The sequence below is a fragment of the Callospermophilus lateralis genome, chromosome 3 (assembly GCF_048772815.1).
Source record: "Callospermophilus lateralis isolate mCalLat2 chromosome 3, mCalLat2.hap1, whole genome shotgun sequence".
In the NCBI taxonomy this organism is placed as follows: Eukaryota; Metazoa; Chordata; class Mammalia; order Rodentia; family Sciuridae; genus Callospermophilus; species Callospermophilus lateralis.
This window is the reverse complement of record NC_135307.1, coordinates 100,891,020-100,911,685: the sequence shown is the minus strand read 5'-3', so window position 1 is coordinate 100,911,685 and position 20,666 is coordinate 100,891,020.

The window sequence follows — 20,666 nt, the reverse complement described above, 5'->3', positions numbered from 1 at the left end:
GGGAGCCAAGAGGTCAACTTCCTCTTAAATACTGGTGCCAGTTATTCTATGCTCACCTCTTACCCCGGACCTCTTTCCTCTAATATTATAACAGTACAAGGAGTGTCTGGACGGCCTATTACCAGAAAGTTTACTCCCCCACTGAGTTGTGAGTGGGGCGGGATGATTTTTTCTCATGCATTTCTGATAATCCCAGAATGTCCTACCCCTTTATTGGGAAGGGACCTACTTTCAAAACTTCAGATGTCCATTACAATGAATTTGGGATCGCAAAGGCCATTATGTTTGCCTTTATTAGAATGAAATATAAACCCTGAAGTGTGGGCTACTGAAGGCAAAATTGATAGGCAAAAAGTGCAGTTCCAATCAAAATAGTCTTAGAAGATCCTTCTGCCTTTCCACATCAGAAACAATATCCCCTACGCCCAGAGGCAAAAAAGGGCTTATTGAAGAACTTTCAGAATCTCAAAAGACAGACACTTTTAGTGCCCTGCAACAGCCCATGTATCACACCCACTTTAGGAATTCAAAAACCCAATGGGGAATGGCAACTAGTTCAGGACCTGAGAATAATTAAGCAGTTGTTCCTCTCCGCCCTATAGTTCCTAATCCATACACTCTGTTATCTGAGATTCCAGCAGCCACTGCTTGGTTTACGGTGTTAGATTTAAAGGCCTTTTTCTGTATACCCTTAGACTTCCAATCACAATATTTGTTTGCCTTTGAGGAACTAGATAGCAGATCTCAACTAACTTGGACAGTATTGCCCCAAGGGTTCAGAGATAGCCCTAATTTGTTTGGCCAAACTCTAGCTAAGGATTTAACAGAGTTCAGAGATAAAACATCTCTAACTATCCTACAATATGTAGATGACATACTTTTATGTGCCTCCACTCAAAGGAAGTGTCAGGAAGCCACTAAAGAACTTTTAAACTTCTTAGCTGATAAAGGTTATAAAGTCTCAAAGAAAAAAGCTCATTGTGCCAAAAACAAGTTCAATACTTAGAATTACAGGTGTCTCAAGGAACTCACAAACTAGGACCAGAAAGAATAACCCCTATAGGACAGTATCCTCTACCTCAAACCATAAGACAATTTAGAGGCTTCCGAGGGATAACTGGATACTGTAGGCTTTGGATCCCTGGATATGGGGAAATAGCTAAGCCTCTCTATAGCCTCCTCAAAGAGACACTATGCCAAGGAACAACTTCCCTGATATGGGAACCAGAACAGATCCACTGAGACTAACTCTTTTCTAATATGGGCCCAACAATATGCCACTAAGTTGCAGAAAGACAATTGCTGGATATGTGGACTATTACCCCTTTCCAGCACTTCTGGACTGCCTTGTTGGGTATCCCCCTTACAAGGAAATGATTGGATAAATTTACAATCTTTAATGTTAGAACAAAAGATATAAAGACCCTCTTTACAAAATGCCTCTCATGCCGATGTTAATTTATGGCCTATAAATGAAACTTTATCAAAACCTGGTCATGGAAAGATTTTCACTTTAAACCAGACGAACCTTCAGACTTCTACCACTGTTAAATCCCATATAGACCCATCTAATTCTCTCCTTCCACCATCTGCACCATCAACATGTCACAGATATAAAGATGGTTACTATCAAATTTGGGACAGAGATTTATGGCTCACTCCCACTACTGGACATTTAAACCAAGAAGCCCCAATCTGTTGGGAACAACCAAACCATACCTATGACAAGTGGCCTAATGCTACTCGAGAATTAGGATGGACCCCGCAGTCGCTATGCCAACAAATTATAATTTTATAAGCGAATGATTGGTTTGGAACAGATTGGCTCTCTTGACCTAAAATTATTTGGTCAGCACCCAATGGGACTCAATGGATATGTGGAACTAACTATGGCCCTGACTTTCCCCAGGCTGGATAGGGAGATGTACTATTGGGTACCCCTGGATGCAGGGGAGATGGACCCCAATTATAAAGCAGCCAGCAAACCTCCCCAATCTCAAACATAGATGGGAATGATTTGTGTTTCATTGGTATGATCATCTAGCTTCACTGTTTATCCCACAAATTGGTTTGGAAGATGTAATGTGGCATGTAGAGACTTTAAACAATTATACTCACACTGCCCTCCGTGATGTTGAGGAAAGTATCTCTCCTTAACACTGAAATAACACTTATGAGGAAGGCCATCTTACAAAACTGAATGTTGTGTTTACATCCCTGACAATTCTGGCAATGTGACTAATATCCTTAAAAATATTCCCATGCTGTGGCATTTATTGTTGCATTAATCTAGTTCCAGTATTAATAACTTCTTGTTTCTCTTATAGACCTCCCATCACTCAAATGGCCCTCCAGCCTGTTACTTCTCAATCGGATTTCTATCATGGACCACTCGATAGACCTGATTTTTAAAAAGGGGGACTCCAAAACTGCTTGCTCAACACCGCCCCCTTTCAGCTCAAAGAAGCCAGAATGGTCATCATCCCCTTTCTTTATCGCAGTAAGGAGTTCCCAAAATTAGAGAGGGGAATGAAGCCAGATTTAAAGATAGGTAATTAGTGTAGTTATGTAAATAGGGTCTAATATCGGGTAAGATGAAGATGGAGCCCATCCCAAGGAAATGTTAATGAAGCAGCTCCCAGCAAACGTGGAGATGCTAATCCAAAAGTCCTCCCTGTCCAGATTACTCCTTCAGCCCACCTGTCCCCCACCCTTTGGCCTTCCCACCTACATTCCATCACTGCCAGAAACAGAACAAAGGACAGGAACGCAACAGGAATGTGGGAAAACTATAAAAGCGGGAAGATCTTGCCCTTCCACGGATCCCCTTCTTCCTCTGGGGAGAAGTCTTTTAATAAAGCTTCAAATTTTCCACTCTAAACTTGCCTCGGCTTGCTTCTCTGGTGTTATACTTCAGCATCAGGGAAGTAAGGACTCATCACTCATCAATAGCGGTAACACGGGGAGAAGTGTTTTCTACCGTCCTTTAATAAAGCTTCTACTTTCCACTCTACACTTGCCTTGGTGTGCTTCTCTGGTGTCCTACTTCAGCATTCGGTGGAGCAAGGACTCACCGGTAAACAGCGGTAACACCCTCACATGCAAAGAAGCACTTGGTAAGACTTTGCACCAATGATCAGCTATGAGAAGTAGGCACCATCTGCAAGGGAAAGCTTCATCTCATAGATACTACATTCCCAAGGACCCCAAGAAATGAAGCCTCCTCTGGGAGTGCCCAGCTCCACTCCAGCCACTACTGCTCCAGCCCTGCAGGATGAAGCTGGACCTGAGGAGAAGCACCAGGGTCTCCCAGTGGAGGAGGAGGAGGCCAGGGGGCTATTTTATAGAAAGGCCTCAAGCATTCTTGGATTTTTGTATACACAAGGGTTCTAGAATCAATTCCCCCAAGAATACTGAGGAAAAATATATTAAATTAGGGACCTTTAAACAGAAACACACATAAAACAATATTATGTACTGCTCTGCTGAAAATATGACCAGGGGCTTCTGGATCCTAGCCTTGAATTTTTCCTTAGTCACAGTTATGGCAACTCTATAGAATATTACTACCACAGAGATCTGACCATGTTCTCTTTTTCTTTAAAATAGTTTGATTTACAAGAAGCAGCACACCAATTAGCATGGGGTTGTAGGAAGGTTTTGCAAAGAAATGGCATGTAAGTGGAAAGCCTGTTGATGTAGAGTATTTAATTAGAACAGGGGGTGGGAAAAGAAACCTCTAGATAAGAGAATAGCCTAAGCACTATTTTGTTCTTGCACTATTTTGGAGCTACTTTTGAGTTCTCGCACTATTTCTCACTGGGGGTTCCTGGACGAGCCTCGTGGCATTCGGGAGAATTCCCCAGGAGTGTGTGTGAGGTTTTTTCTTGCAGTTCAAAAATAAAGTTTGTTCCTGCTTCAGTGGCTCATGATTTGTGCCCAGCCAGACTGCGGCATTAGTGGGCAAGGAGCAAAACTTGACTGAAGATCTAAAGGACAGTGCAGCTGGAGCACAGAAAACAAGGGGGAGACAGTGCGAGAACTTGAAGAAGTTAGAAAAAATACAACAGGTATTCTGTTGCCCACTGGTAACCCACTCTCAAACCTCTCTTTTCACAGAGCACCAGTTTTGTCCTTTGTGGTACCCATCCTATCCTCCCCAGCCTGTGGGACTCAGGGAATTCTAACTCCATCTTCAACATATCCCATGAGGACTAAAGTAAGCCAATCACATGATCACATTCTCTGCCAGCAAATGGTTCAGGAAGAAGAATGTGCCCTAATGTTGGCCAATAAAATTTTAGTTATTTAAAGCTTTTAGAAAAGTTTTTCCCTAATTTTGAAAGGTAGAAAAAATCGATCTCACTCATCCTTCTTGCATGTAGGCAAAGAAGCCCATTGCCTCATTTGCTGCTGGCAGTCATTTTGTGACCATGAGGGAAGCCAGCCTGAGAGCACAAGCTACACACAATGGAGACTCAAGAGCTGCAAGAAAATCAAGCAAGAACCTAGATCACATTGTACCTGAAACCTGAATGTGTCTATAAATTTCTGGTTATGTTATAAAACCAACTTCATTGTTTAAGGCTTTGAGTTAGTTTTCTGTTAATTATGGTAGAAAACTTCTTAATTAAAACAATAGATGTCTAGGTATAGCCCCTGAAATGATAAGTCTAAGATGGATGCAATTGGACAGAGAACTGGAAAGCTATGATGAGCAAGTCATAACCAGATAATCTAGTTTGGTGTTACACAGTGAGCTTATTTCCCTTTTGTTGCTTCCTAACTTTTAGTAAAGTCACCTGTATGCCACGTGCAGTTGGAGCTTCTTTGTCCATGAGATTATCTTGAGACTGTCTTGAACCCCTCATTCTGGTCCTATAGAAATTAAAAAAAAAAAAAAAACAAAAAAAAAACCTTAGGTTTCTTTTAACTCTGTTGTATTTGTGTTTAGTGTTTGTCTGAATGGCTCAGTTCAATTTAGGGGCATCCCACTACAGTGTATTGAGGGGCTGTCATTTTCTGAGCCTCAAACTATAGAAATGCAAACAGCTTTAGACCCTGGTTCTAAATGAGTGTGTAGCCCAGGTGTTTTTTTTTTTTTTTTTCTTTTCCTGCCCATTTCTCCCCAGGCAATCACCAGCTCCAGGTCACTTTTTTCCTCTACCTCATTTCCACCCCTCACTGAGTATACCAGAAACTCCAATTTCTTCTTTCTCTAAAATGCAGAACAATTCAACCCTTGAGTCCCAAATTTGGCTTGAGGCTCACTTTGCATATCCAAACTTATCAAGGTATTCAGCAGAACATAAGGGACTTTCTTGCAACAGAATCCACCCTTTTTAGAAGAGAATTATCCTTATAAGTTAGCAATTTTAAACAAATTCTTGTTTAAACATTCCAAACTTCTTGGTTGCACTAGGGAATATTAAGGATCAGTTAATAACTTTTAGGTCAGTGTGCTCTAGAGTAGAACTTGGCAAGAGAACCCATCTCCCTGGCTGCTCTTGCTCATGTAGATATTATTCTTTTAGTTCAGATCTTAGGGGTTTTATTGCTATGAAGTTAGATGGCATTCCCTTACAGTTCAGATGCAAGTTACATGAAGTTATTGCTTTTTGTCAGACATTCCAGGTGTATTCAATTAAGTTTCTGTCGTGTAGAGCAGAAACAGTTTTTCCTTGTTACTTTATATATATTTGCCCTTAAAAATCACTATGTATCTCAAGAATAATATCAACATTTTTCTCTACTCAACTGGGTCTCAGTAAGCTACCAACTTTTGTTGCCTAAAGCTTGGTCCTTGTCCCCGATGACAATTCAATAACTAGGACATGGTTTTGAGAAAAAGGAAAAAGAAGGTTTATTGCTTTGTTAGCAAAGGAGAAACATAGGGGATTCCTGTCCCAAAGGTTGTGATTCTGCCCATCAGCAGCAACAGGGGGCTTTTAAGAGGTGACTCAAAAGCAACATTCCAGTGTTCTCTGGTGGAGTTGTCCCATTTGTTAATCTGGGAGATAGTCATTTCTGAGATCTTCTGGCACCATCTCCAAAGTCTGGGTTACTTCATTCCTATGGTGGGTGTGTACTCAGGGACAGATAACTCTGCCTAGGATGGGTAAGAAAACTAATCCTATTTTCCCTGAAATTAGGGAGGGGGAGAGATTAGAGAGGAACAGGGAGAGAGGAAGAGAAAGAAACATGTCCATTTTAAAAATAAGTTGCAGTAGCAGAGCAGCAAGGGTTAGATTCAAAGTATAACATGGACCATGGTTAAATTTCCCCACTGTAAATTTCCACATTCCATTTCTATGAAAAAAAAAAAATGGGCACAGACATCTCCAAACTGCTTCCTGCTGAAAGAGGGCGAAGTTGGGGGAAGTAACCCAAAGTCCTTGTTCTCTGTCAGGTGGGGCGTGGACAGTTAAGAGCATTCAACATCAGAGTAGTCCAGAGGTTCACAGTGGCAGGTGACTGGACAAGGGATTAATAGGGCAGATATCATGCTAAGACAACAATCAAGACAGCAAAGCATTACTTTTTTGGTGAATAATTAGCATAAAAATAATTAGTATAACCAGTCTCTGAAAACCATGAGGACAGTAACTCATAATCTTATCCACGAAAAAGAGATCAAGTTCATTAATGTAGGAGGTTAGGAAGATTTATAGGTTTATGAAATCAGACTCAGATTAACTCAGGACAAATTTACAACTCTTGTCATTGTTATTATTAGGCACTCTCACACAAGAATCCTTCCTTTATAACCTCCAGCTTCACTTACTTGTGGCAGGGCTGACACCAGGGTACATCTTAAGTTACATTTAAAAAGCCACTGTTTTTCCTTTCAAATGTCCCTGTAGGACTGTGCTCAGGCTATATTCTCCTGTCAGGTGTTTAAGACCAAGTTGGTCAAAACTGACCTTGTTCCTGTCTGGTCTTAAGAGTTGGCTAAGATTCCTCAGACATCACTGTCAGGGACATGTCGGAAGCCTCCTGGCTCCTTTAGCTTTCCTCTTGCAGTGGTGCCACTTGCAAGGATGCGTCTGGGTCTGGCTGACCATATGTGGCTTCTCTTGGAAGCATCAGGGACATCTCCAGTGATCCTCCTCTTTGCAAAATGTGCACTGGGTGGTTTCCTGTTCTCTAGCATATGGACCACTGTTACAAAACAAGGAACCAAAATGCTGGCTTTTGATGGCTGCAGGACACTGCCACTGAAGGGAAAGTGAGGACCGAGAAACGGGTAAGCGAGAAATCAAAGACAGACACCAGGCAGAGATACACACAAGAGTTTATTTGTCAGAGCTGACAAATAAAGACCATCTCTCTATAGCAGAGAGAGGCAAAACAGGCTTGGGTTCCAGGACTTTTATGGGGCAGACTCAGGAATCAGAGCTGGGAGGATCCTAATGCAGGTGGTTAGGGGTTGGGCTGGTATGAGGGAGTGGTGAGCCTTTCTCAGAAACGCCCTTGTGTGGGAAAGCGAAACTTTTTCCTTGAAATGGCCATCCAGATGCTAAGCAAGGACCTTACCGTACTTAAAAAGAAGGAAGCACCTGGCACTGTGGTGCACTCTTGTAATCCCAGTGACTTTTTTTGAATTATCTGGATCCTTACAATAAGTGTTTTCCTCCAGCACAGTAATGTACCAATGGTCCACTTTAAGCTTTGAATATAACCCTTGCTGCTCTGCTACTGCAACTTATTTTTAAAATGAACATGTTTCTTTCTCTTCCTCTCTCCCTGTTCCTCTCTAATCTCTCCCCCTCCCTAATTTCAGGGAAAATAGGATTAGTTTTCTTACCCATCCTAGGCAGAGTTATCTGTCCCTGAGTACACACCCACCATAGGAATGAAGTAACCCAGACTTTGGAGATGGTGCCAAAAGATCTCAGAAATGACTATCTCCTAGATTAACAAATGGGACAACTCCACCAGAGAACACTGGAATGTAGTCTTTGAGTTACCTCTTTAAAAGCCCCCTGTTGCTGCTGATGGGCAGAATCACAACCTTTGGGACAGGAATCCCCTGTTTCTCCTTTGCTAGCAAGGCAATAAACTTTCTTTTTCCTTTTTGTCAAAATCGTGTCCTAGTTATTGGATTGGCATCCGGGACAAGGACTGAGTTTTTGGCAACAACACCATTTTTGAATTTATTCTTAATAAAAAAAGTTTGTCCTTCTGCATGTGAACAATGAGGGGATGCTCTCCTGTATTAAATCCTGTACTTTTGTAACGATTCTCAACAAGATATGCCAAGTTGCTTCCCACTATATACTAGACAAATATTGTTTTTCGATACCAAAGTATCCGCTTGGAAGTGGTCTCATAAATAAGTCAAGAGAAAAAAGAACAAATGTGCACATACAATGAATTTATTTAACAAGTTCCTTGCAAAGTATTTATCTGCTCTTGAGTCTCTTCAACCAAAACTAAACAAGTTTGTGCAAGTAGATATGATGTTTAGTTTAATTTACAGGTGGTTTCCTGCAAAACCCTTAAGCCATTTGATCACTCTCCATTTCTTTATAGCAAAACTGGAAGTGCCAGGTACCATGGCACACACTGGAGACAGATGAGAGGATCAAGAGTTCAAGGCCAACCAGGACAACAGGCAAGACCCCCATTCTTTTTTTTTTTTTTTTTTTTTTAAGAGAAAGAGAGAGAGAGAAAAAGAGAGAGAGAGAATTTTAATATTTATTTTTTAGTTTTCAGTGGACACAACATCTTTTTTTTTTTGTATGTGGTGCTGAGGATTGAACCCGGGCTGCACGCATGCCAGGCGAGCGTGCTACCACTTGAGCCACATCCCCAGCCCCAAGACCCCATTCTTAAAAACAAACAGACAAAAAAAAAAAAACTGGAATGTTAATCACTATTTGCTTAGAAAATTAGAAGACAGTTTTCTCAATGGCTTAGACATTTTGGGTTATATGTAACTTAAATATAACTTCTTTGTCTCAGAAATGTTACATATAAAGAAAGAAGACAGAGGCTTGGCTCAGTGGCAGAGCACTTGCCTTGAACATGTGAGGCACTGGGTTCAGTCCTCAGCACCACATAAAAACAAACAAACAAAAGGCATGCTGTTCATCTACAAATACAAATACAAACAACAATTAAAAAAAATAAAAGAAAGAAGCCAAAACTATACATGTACACATACTATACATGACATTTCCCATAGAATACCATCAAGCACTTATAACTGTTTGCTAGCTTGTCCTCTTGGTCTTATATGGAGATTGCTGGGTGTGTGGGAGACCTTGCCTTTTGGTTTTATTTCCCCCATAGGGTTTCTCCCTGCTGAAGTAAGCTTCCATCTCTGCAAGACATCACAAACCAAGACTCCACCCTTGGAACCTTACCCCTGCCTTTGATGCATCCCCTTAAATACTCCATAGGAGCCATTTTCTAGTTGTCTACTTCCAGCTCCTGTGTGGACTAGACCTATCAGGTACTCCAATTCTTTAAACCCAATTCTGACTTTGTCGTTTGTTCTTCACTCATTATTCTAGACTTTAATTTCTCAGGTGGCTTACACTCTCCTTGGCAGGAAGAAGAACCCCCTAACTAGGCGCTGGCTGCTTCCCCATAGTTGACACCTTGATTTGGGGCTTTTAACTTTGGGGATAGTAAGAGGATAAATTTATGAGCTGGGATTGTGGCTCAGTGGTAGTGCACTTGCCTAGCACGGGCAAGGCCCTGGGTTCGATCCCTGGCACCACATAAAAATAAATAAATAAATAAAGATATCGTGTCCAACTACAACTAAAAAATAAATATTAAAAAAGTAGGATAAATTTATACTATTTAAACCACCCATTTCGTGGGCTGGCGTTGTGGCTCAATGGTAGAACACTCGCCTACCATGCGTGAGGCACAGGTTCGATCTCAGTACCACATAAAAATAAACTAGAGATATTGTGTCCACCTATAACTTTTAAAATATTTTAAAAAGTCTTTTAAAAAAATAAAAATAAAAAATAAACCACCCAGTTTGTGATCATTTGTTCTGGCAGCCCCAGGAAACAAATACAGCCGTTTCCCTAGAACCCTCTGCACTGACAGAAGCAGTTCCCTTGCTGGAGTTGAACAGGCCGCTTCACCTGGAGACCCTGCAAAGATGTTCCATGAGGCAGGTGCCACTCACCCTCATGCTTGTCCTCCTCAAGGTTCTGTCCCATCAATGCCTACAGATGAATAATGAATGCTTTTGGGAGCCAGATCACAGTTCAGCCTTAAGAAATACGATAAACACCTGAGAAGTACCCTGACAGAAACAAAGACAGCATATGCAAGAGGAGATCTTGAGGGTGTTGGACCCAGAGTAGACTGTAAAGGCTGAATTGATAATTCAGGCACATTCATCCAAGTCAGGGTTTGGTTTCTGGGTGAGGATTCCTAGATCTAGCCTTTATTGCATGGGTGGTGTTGGGAATGGAACCCAGGCCCTTGCACATGCTAGGCAAGTGCTCTACCCTGATACTTTCCAGCCCTAGATCTAATCTTAATATGCTGCTGGAGTTGTTCTTTGAAGTTTGGATGTCACTGGAACATTAGAGCAAATGAGGTAGAAATGTCTTAGCATAAACTGTCTTGGTAGAATCATTAAAGAAGAAACCAGAGGGCTCAGAGAATGAGGAATATTAGAATTGATTTATAATGTGGGGCCAGAGAACTCACCACCCGTCACTTTCCCCAAGAGGAGACTCTCTTCACTTTGGTGCTAAACAATGCCCTCTGGAGGGGACTTCCAACAACTCTGAGCTAATGGGCTGTCCTTGGTAGGACAGGCAAGGCAACAGCAAATACTTTTAGGAAATCATATTTATAAAGATGATAGAACTCTACAAGAGCAGAGGAATGTGGTCATACCTACGATAGTTGGCAGTAAGGTGGATGCCATATGGTATGGTGTCCCTCAATTAGATCTATGCCTCAAAGGGTAGAAGTTGGCCAGACCCTTCTCATAATTAGCTTGGTAACTCATTTGTGGAATTTGTGCTTCCTGCTCTAACACTTTAGGTGCTGCTGGATGAGAATCCTAGCTCCTGGGGTGGAGCAGAAAGGATGCTTCTTTGGGGTCACACTGTAAAGGTTCCTCTGTACTACAAGCTATGTCCACCTTTTAGTCACTAGGAGTGACTCATGCTAGTGAACATGTAGACAAATAAAGGAATTACCACATTAGAGTGCTATAATTTGGATCTTAAGTATCCCTTAAAGGTTCTTGTGGTAAAGGCTTAGTTTCTAGCATGGTATTTTGGAAAGTGGTGGAGCTTCAGTAGATGGGATCTAGTGGGAAGTCTTTATGTCATAGGGAACATGCCCTTGAAGGAGACTGTGGGTCCCAGATTCTTCCTCTTTCACTTCTCAGGCAAGAGGTGAGCAGGTTTGCTGCACCATGAGCTCCTGCCATGGGCCCAAAGCATCAGGGACAAGCAATCATGGATGGAAAGCTCCAAAGCTTTCCAATTTTGTGAACCAAAATAAAGCTTTTCTCTTTATAAGTCAATTATCTCAGGTATTTGTTGATGGAAAGTTGACTAACAGGCAGGGAGGTGGAGGAATTGACACTGATTACTGTGAGGAGCTGTGGTTGATCTACACCTGAAAGACAAGAAGAGGATGTGTTGATCCCGTGGAACTCACTGGGGCATGCCTTAGCATTTGCATGCTCAGTGATAACTGTAAATGGGCAATGGCAGTGACCATGGCCCAATAAATTTAGAACAACTGATGATTCATATTCTTTGAGGATGAAAACTGAGTCACCACCAGGCAACAACCCTGATTTGCTGAGGTGCTAGCCAAGAGTGGGGACATTTAGAGTGGATGGTATAAAACGGAGGTGATACATAACAATTATGGCCTGAGACCAGTAACTGAAGTAGATGCTGCAGCCTATTCTCTTAAGCTTTGCTATTTAGTCTTTTAGAGGGGCCAATGCTGGCCACCACTGAAAGGTTCTGGGATAGGTCGGACACTATATGGCAGATCTGACAGTAGATCAGGTTCCTCTTACACTCTGCTTCATATGGTTGCAACTAACCTTTACTTCAGTTCTTGTTGCAGCAACCAGCCGTGTAGTGATGTAACCAGGCCCCCATTACATACATCATTTTCTGTCCTGGGCTTTGCTGCACCTGCTGTTTAAGATATTCAGCCATTATTCACATCAGCAAACCTGGAAATGAAAGAGAATTAACACTTTAGGAGGCAACCCCTCTCTGATGGGGATGCAAATTAACGGGTAAATATCCTTTCTTGAAAAAACAACTCTGAGGTATATTCTACATGTTTCTGAGGGGTTTCTAGTGAGAGTGAGTTCCAAATCAGTTCAATAATACAGGTCAAAATAAAATAATGATAATATAAGTCAAAATTAATAGCTCAAAAACCACTGTACTAGTACTACTCTCTTTCCTGTTTTACTCTTCTGTTTCTCATTTGTGTTTCCTAGGATTCACGGTATTCTGATAAATGTTCCATAACTGGCATTTCAGGGGGAAAAATTCTGGGGTTAGTAGTGTTTTCCTCTTTCTGTGATGTAAATACATACCTTGTCATTAATTAAAAATTTTTTTTTCAGTTGTAGATGAACACAATACCTTTATTTTATTTACATTTTTTAATGTGGTGCTGAAGATCAAACCCAGTGCCTTACACATGCTAGGCAAGCACTCAACCACTGAGCAGGCTCACTGTAGCTAATTTTAAGTTAACAATATGACATCATCAAATCTGCAGTTGGATAAGAGTTGTACACAACTGGCCCTTGAAAGCCTGTATAAGCTGAATCCAGAGCTGTTGGGCAGTATATCTCAAAATATATTCTCCAACATGTTATGCTCGAATTCAGGACCCCCAAAAGACCACCAGAGACCAAGATCGATGTAAGCAGCAAAAGGGTGTTTATTGTGAGCTAACTCGGTCCTCTGTGAGCACACAGCAACTGGTGACACTGAGAGGCTCCGAGCCCAGGGTTTGCAGCAGCTTTATACACTCTTTGGGGAAGGCAGGGACTTCACATACATCATAGCATCTCTTAGCAAATCATCACACACCGCGGGAAAATCATAAAACAACTCTAAAACATGATTAGCACATTCACTGGCGGGAACAAGTTGAGTAGAGGTGATTGGTTACTACAAGAGGGGGAACAATCGTTACTACAACCGTTTAAACTGATTGGTTTAAGCCAAGAGGGGTGTACGTGCTGAACTACATGGTTTCCCAACATGTTATCAACCACCATAAACTACTGGGAGGGTCATCTAGCATCCCAGGTATTTCCCTGTCTCCTGCTGATTGGTGGCTGCTAGGGCGTTGCTTTGGGTCCTCACCTAGCCTGACTTGAGTCAGGGACACTGGGCCCAGCAGATCTCTCTGTTATTTGTAGATAACAACTCAGCAGGGTGGGAAGGGTGCCTAGGAGTGCTCTGTGGGTCTTTCCAAGGGGTCATGCCCCTTCCTTGGACAGGCTTTGCTCTGAGGTAGAGGCTGGTTTTTCACACACAAACACTCATCTCAGAAGGCACAGGGCTACCAGCCTGAGCCGAAAAAGAGAATCACAGGTCCATAAACATTAGCTGTGAGTACCAATAAGATGAGAGGAAAAGACATAACTCAGGTAAAAGGGAAAATAATTTCTATTGTATAATAAATTGGTGAAGAAAAGTCCGGGAAGGGCAGGGAGTAAGATTTTGAGGATACTCACAAGTGTCCTTTGAAACTGAACAGATAATAATACCATCTCTAGAGACAGGGAATACAGGGCAATGGTGAGTTCATTTTTGGATCTATTAAGTCTAAGGTTTCTTCATGATATTCACAGAGAGATAGCTATTGGGAAATACAGGTCTGCAGCTTAGGAAAGGGATAAGGATAGGGAAGCTGTGGCAGCATATTTTTATGAAACTTTATTGCTCATAACTACTTAATGTTTCTGGAATCTCCTGCCACCTTTCCCCTCCCCCACCCAGGCAGCAGCAATGCTTCCTGTGCTCCCATTACAGAGGCCAGGAGAGGAGAATGAGTCAGTGTTCAGTGTATCTCTCTCAGTATAGAGATTTGAATCTCCTGGTTAAGTTGAGTGGTGTAATGCCAGATTTGTGGGACCCCAATAGACTTCCAGGAGCCGTTAGAGCCTGGACTTACAACCATTTCCGATGCAGTGGTCCCAAGGAGTGAGTACCTCGGGAAAAATCAAACAACAACTCTTTTTTTTTTTTTTATTTCATGTGGTGCTGAGGATCCAACCCAGTACTTCATTCATGCTAGGCGAGCACTCTGCCACTGAGCCACAACCCCAGCCCCTCAAACAACAACTCTTAACATTGATTGGCACATTCACTGGCGGGAACAAGTTGATTAAGGGTGATTGGTGAGTTCAAGTGGTGGATACATTTGAACTGATTGGTTTAGGCCGTGAGGGGTTGTAAGAGTGTATATGCTAAACTTGCAGGGTTGCCTAATCATGTTATCAATCACCAAAACTAGGCCTCAAGCATTCTTTTGGTCTTTTCAGGAACTTGCATTTGCTGAGTCAAGGACATATGACAAATGACTCAGCAGGGCAGCTATGTGCCTAGGAACGCTGGGTCATTCCCCCCACCCCCCACATTGGATAGGCCCTGCTCTGAGGTATAGGCTGGTTTTTTAAAAAATGGAGTCACATCAGTTTCTCAGTGGAAACCTAGATTTTGGATCCCAAGAGCCAAAGTTGATGGCATAACCAATAGATTGGGGTAGAATGAGGAAAAAGCCAGTTTTCCTCCCTGAGGATAGTTGGAAACCAAAGGCAAGATAAAGATGAGCATCTTTGAGGAAGGATCCTGCTTCCTCTACACATCCTCACTGCTGAGTATCAGTAGGGGGCAATTATAGAGTTCCCTAATAACTGTGGAGATCCAGAAGTGGAGTGCACTCCACTTCCTGTGTAAAGCCCCGACCATTCTTTGGCTGGCACAGCTTAGCAGGAGGGCCTGCAGTGGAGATGGCAACATGGTGTGATTTGACAGTGAGCTGGAGTCCAGCTACCAAAATTTCTGTCTGCAGAGTACTGTGGAATATCATCTGGAAGTGTCCACAATCCCAAAGAGGACATAAAAATCATTGAGAGGGGCCAGTGAACCTGAGGAGTCCTTAGAGAATGGACAACCAGAGAATAAAAAGTAAATTGACAGCTGTTCATTCCCAAATAGAGGGACAACAGTAAAATGCTAGACACTGTCCTCCTTGGTCATGACCATAATGAGCTCCTAGAGCTGAGATTCAAACTGTTAAAAGATAAACTCAGGCACACTGAAATTTCAAAGTGTTCATTTAAGCAAGGAATGATCTACAAATTGGGCAAAACTCAGAACCAGAAGGGGTTCAGAGGATTTTGCCCAGTTGTTGAACAGAGAATTTCAGAGACCACCTTTGGAAGTGAAGAAATTACCTGATGAAAGAAATTACAGGTAGGTGTCTGCCTTATTTGGTGTGATCATGTGAAACGTTCCTAGTTGGAGGTTAACTGAGTTTCTGATTGGTTACGCTTAAATTGTACTTTCCTGTTCACATTGGGTTTCAGTTTGCTCATTAGGAAGCCAAGGCACTATAGCCCAAGGTGCTGGAGTCAGCTCAGCCTAATGGTCTCCCAATTACTTGTCTTAATACTCTCATAAGAGAAGTAGGAGAAATTTATTTGATGAAATCAAAACCTGAAAAGACTGAGAGGTATGGAATATCTATGTCAGTCATTATACCAAAAATTTACCATAATTAACTACCATATGTATTAGCCAGAATTCTGAATGTATATAAAGAGATTTATTATTTATTTGGAATTCTGCATATATAAATACATATACCTATAAAAGTTAATTCCATATAGATAGGTAAATATTATATGTATAAAGATATACATATATAAAGATAAGTATTTACACACAAATGTATAAATATATTTTATTATGAAGGATTATATGTGTATAAAGATTTATATATAAATAGGAATATATAAAGAGATTTATTAGAGGAATGGGCTCCCTCAAGGATGGAGGCTAAGGCCCCAGATCTGTAGTCTGCAAACTGGAGGCCCCAGAAAGCTGGTGGTACAGTCCCAATCCAAACCCAAAGGCCCAAGAACCAACAGTATAAGTCTCATTCCTTGTCTAAAAGCCCAAGAACCAGGAACTTTGATGTCTGTGGATATCAAAGGTATGTCCCAGCTAGAGATCCAGTTCTCCTTTCCTCTACGGTTTTTTTGTGGGGTGGAGGGAAGTACCCGGGATTGAATTCGGGGCACTTGGTCACTGAGCCATATCCCCAGCCCTGTTTTGTATTTTATTTAGAGACAAGGTCTCACTGAGTTGCTTAGGGCCTTGCCATTGCTGAGACTGGCTTTGAACGTGATCCTTCTGTCTCAGCCCCCTGAGCTGTTGTAATTACTGGCCAGCTGTTACCATGCCTGGCTCCTCTACCTTTTTGTTGTATTTAAGCTCTCATAGAATAGACCACCACACCCTCTGCCATGATGTTCTGTCTCACCTTGGGCCCAGAGCAATGAAGTCTGGCCACCATGAACTAAATCTCTGAAACTGTGAGTAATAATAAACTTTTCCTTCTCTAAGTTGTTCTTGTTGGGTATTTTGGTCATGAAATCAAATCAGTGAGGGTGATCTTCACTTAGTCTACAGATTCAAATGCTAAACTTTTCTTCAAACAAACAGACAAAAGCAGAAATAATGTTTTACTGCTATCTGGGCATTCCAAGTTGACATAGAAAGTTGGCCATCACACAGAGTATTTATAACATCTGTAATAATTTATTTGGAATTCTGCAGATTTGTCTCTTCTCTCCTATTCACCTACTTAATCATTTATGTGTATCAGTATGAACTCATGTATCTTTACTTTATGCTTTGGGTTATAATTCAACACTACTTCCTTCTGTTGCTCAAGACTCATATCCCCATCATCACTGTGGATTGGATTTTTGCTCTCCTTCCCTCTCTCCCTGACTTCTTCCTTCCTTCCATTTTTTCCCTGCCCTTCTGGCACTACAAGATGCTCCAGATTCATCAAGTATTTTTCCTATTTCAGTGCTAGAATCATCAGGAAGTCCTGGTTCCTTTTATTGGAGTCATTTATTTTTGACCAGCACAATTTCTCCATTTTTTAAAAAAATTCAAAGCAATCTTAAACTCATAGAGAAATGTGACAACTAAATTAGGAGAATCTGTGTTCTTGTGCCATTTGAAGCATACTTTGCCAACTTGCTGCCCCACCACATCCTAACACTTGAGTATGTACTTGTTACAAACAAGGTCATTCTTATCCTCGAAACCAAACCAAAATATTAGAATCTGAGAATAATCATTCATACATTACTATATAAACCTTGGATACATTCATTTCCAGCAGGTGCTCTTTTATATCCATAAGCTTCAGAATCATGAGTTGTCTTAGTTGTCATGTTTCTTTCGTTAACTTTATTTGTCAACTAGGAAGTGTTTTTGAAAGAGAGTAACATTTAAATTGGTGAACTCTGAGTAAAGCAGACTACCCTCCAATCAAAGGCCTGGATAGAACAAAAAGACCAGTCTCTGAGCAAGCGAGAAATTTCCAGTGACAGCCTGTGGATTTTATCTGCACCATCCCCTCTCCCAGGTCTCCAGGCTGCTGTCTCACACTGCATATTTTTATTTGTCATACTCCACAGTGTCTTTTTAACATGTCGTCATCATTACTTTTATTATTTTTCTGGCATAACAAGACATTTCAGGCTAATCTGTTACTTTCTCTGTCCTAGTCCTGGCATCAGCCATTTTTCCAAGAAGTCCCGGTTCTTTTCAGTAAATAAGGTAAGATCTGGGTGTAAGTGTGCTTATGGCTTTTGGGACATCACTGCTGTCAGAGCCTCTTACTGTACACAGGTTGTGAAGATATGCACGTATACATATGAAGACACAGCACACGTTTACATTTACATTTATTTCTATACACATACAGATATCGAAAACTCTTTAAGTTCTATAAACATTTCAATTTTATTCTAACAATACAGGGCTCTTTCCAGTTTTCTCCCTTTCCATTCTTTTAACTCCCTTCTTCAACAGTGAAAACAGTGTTATTCTCATTATCATTTCTGTTCATCAGTTTTTTGTCACTGGTCTTTTTGTTCTATCCAGGCCTTTAATTTTGTGACCAAAATACCCAACAAGAACAACTTAGAGAAGGAAAAGTTTATTATTACTCACAGTTTCAGAGATTGAGTTCATGGTGGCCAGACTTCATTGCTCTGGGCCCAAGGTGAGGCAGAACATCATGGCAGAGGGTGAGATGGTCTATTCATAGCTTATGGGAGAAGAGAGAGGAAAGAGGGCCACGGGGAAGATGAACCCTTCCAGGGCATATCCCCAGTGAACCACCTTCTCTAGCCACACCCCACCTGCCTATGATTACCACCCAATTGGTGCATTCAACTAGGATGGACCAATTAGGTTAAAGCTCTCATAATCAAATCATTTCACCTATGAATATTTCTGCATTAACACAGGTGCTTTGGGGGACACTTAATAACCAAACGATAACATTATCCATATATTACTTACCTAATTCCCCCTACAAGTGATTAATTTTCTATTGCTGCCCTCATCCCTCCACCAAGCAGACCCTTTCTAAACACACTCAGGCTTTGGTGCCTATGTCTGGTCACCCCTTGTAGATGCCCTCCTCATGTGTTTAATCCTGGGTTCAAAAAAAAGAGAGGAAAGGGAGAGGGAGAGGGGGAGGGAAAGGGGGGAGAGGGAGAGGGGGAGAGGAAGGGGGGAGAGGGAGAGGGGAGAGGGAGAGGGAGAGGGGGAGAGAGGGAGAGGGGGGCAGGGAGAGAGGGGGAGGGGGAGAGGGGAAGAGGAAAAGGGGGGAGAGGGGAAGGGGAAGAAAGGAGAGAGGGGAAGGGGAAGAGAGGAGGGAGAGGAGGAGAGGGGGAGAGGGGGAGGAGGAGAAGGAGAGAGAGGGAGAGGGGAGGAGGAGGGAGAAAGAGAAATCAATTTTTTTTAATATTTATTTTTTAGTTTTCTGTGGACACAACATCTTTATTTTATTTTTATATGGTGTTGAGGATCAATCCCAGCGCCCTGCGCATGCCAAGTGAGCACGCTACCGCTTGAGCCACATCCCCAGCCCAATTTGTATTTTTAAGATTGCCAAAATATCAAGAGTAGGCAGGGGCTGGAGTTGTAGCTCATCGGTAAAGTGCTCACCTAGCATGTGTGAGGACCTGGGTTCAATCCTCAGCACCACATATGAATAAATAAATAAAATAAAGGCATTGTGTCCAACTACACACACACACACACACACACACACACACACACACACACACATATATATTTTTAAGAGTAGAAAAAATGTACAGCAAGAGGACTTCTGTAAACTATAAGTGGGAGTGTAAACTTGTATGAGCCTTTGTTGGCATTACACAGTAAAGATCTGCTTACAGTCCCAGCTGGAAAAAACATTTTTAGACAAGTACCCTGGACAAGCTGTTCCACAGGCATTCCAAGAAACATGTGAGTGACTGTTTATAGCAGTATTATTTGTGACAGTGAAAAGACAAAACAATAAGAAAAAAAATACTACTTCTCATTGGTGAAATATAAGTCCAAAATTCTTAACATCTAAAGAAAAAGAAAGTTAAAACAAGAAGCATTGTTTTGTGTTTGGGTTTCAGTGGGGAAAAACTTTTAGAGTTTTTACTGTATCTAAAAACATGTAAGAAGATAAGGGGATGAATATCACATAGATCTTTTTGTCTTTGAATATAATGTGCCTTTGGGTTAAGCTCAACCATTTCACTAGTGTCTCATTTATTTCAACTGATAAAAATTTGAATCATTAAATTTCACAGATATTATTATAATTTACTTAAACAATGTGGTCCAAACTTTGAAAGAGCTAAATCATATAAATAAAGGTCTTTGAAAACTACAATAAAAATAATAAAAACAGAAATGACCAATGTTCAATTACTATAGTCATTCAAAAGAATATTACACAGTAGAGAAAAAATTAACTACTCCAACCACATCAATATGAATTAATCTCACAAATAGAATATCAAATGAAGAAAAGCAAATCACTCAATTAATCCACTTATATAAAGTAAAAATAAAAAACGTATTATTTAGGAATATATACATGTACAGTGAAACAATTTTTTAAAAATGAGAAAATGTAAACAATTCAGAATAGTAGTTATCTCATGTCAGGGTGGGAAGGGGATAAAGAGGAGCATCTACAAGGGACAAAAAAGTTTTTGGTAATATTCTTTGTCTTGGGCACCCATCATCCACTGGGTGCCCAACTGTTCATTTCATTGTTATTCTTTATACATTTTCCATAGCCTTTTGTATATATTCAAAATTTAATTAAGGGGAAAAAAAGTTTCCACAGGGTTAGGGATGTAACTCAGTGGAAGAGCACTTGCCTAGCATGCACTAGGCCCATAGAATTTTTGACACGTTAAACACATTTTCTATGTTGTCCTTGAGGTAGGAGCAAGTTCAATTACAGAAAAGCAAATAATAACATTTCTTGCACTATGGAGCTCTGGGTCTGAGACAGGTTTTATAAAGATGGTACCTGGTTGAGTTCCTGAGAGTTTACAA